Source organism: Penaeus monodon, chromosome 21 (genome assembly GCF_015228065.2).
Source record: "Penaeus monodon isolate SGIC_2016 chromosome 21, NSTDA_Pmon_1, whole genome shotgun sequence".
Classification (NCBI taxonomy): Eukaryota; Metazoa; Arthropoda; class Malacostraca; order Decapoda; family Penaeidae; genus Penaeus; species Penaeus monodon.
The window spans coordinates 11,946,069-11,946,502 of NC_051406.1; the positions used below are offsets into that span (position 1 = coordinate 11,946,069).

At 59.9% G+C, this 434-nt stretch overlaps 1 protein-coding gene across 1 annotated transcript in view; it reads left to right on the forward strand.

Annotated features, from left to right (window-relative positions):
* LOC119586221 (cardioacceleratory peptide receptor-like) overlaps positions 1–434 on the forward strand; it is a gene marked incomplete at its 5' end in the record, with an annotated part of 29,763 nt that overhangs the window by 20,379 nt on the left and 8,950 nt on the right.

Here is a 434-nt window from a genome sequence, read left to right on the forward strand (position 1 = left end):
AAAACAATAATAACGTAGATCTCTGCTCTACCCTTCCCTCCCCATCTCCCCCCCTACCACCACCTCACCAACCCCTCTCCACCCCACCCCCATCCCCCACCTACTCCTTTTGCCTCTCCTCTCTCCACCTTTCCCCATCTTTATTCGCTTTCCCCTCTTTCCACCTCTCACCAAACCCACTCTCTCACCTCCTCTCTCTCGTCCCCTCTCCCCTCCTCTCTTCACTCACCCCCCTAATCCATCCCCATCCTTACCCCCAACCCCCAACCCTTCTCACCCTAACCCTAATTCAACCCTACCTCTATCCCCCCCAACCCCATCCCCCTATCCCCAACCCCTTCACCCAAACCCTCACCCCCTCTCCTCACCCCCACTCCTCACCCCTCCGCCCCCCCACCCGCAATCGACCTCATCCAATACCCCCCCCCCCCCCC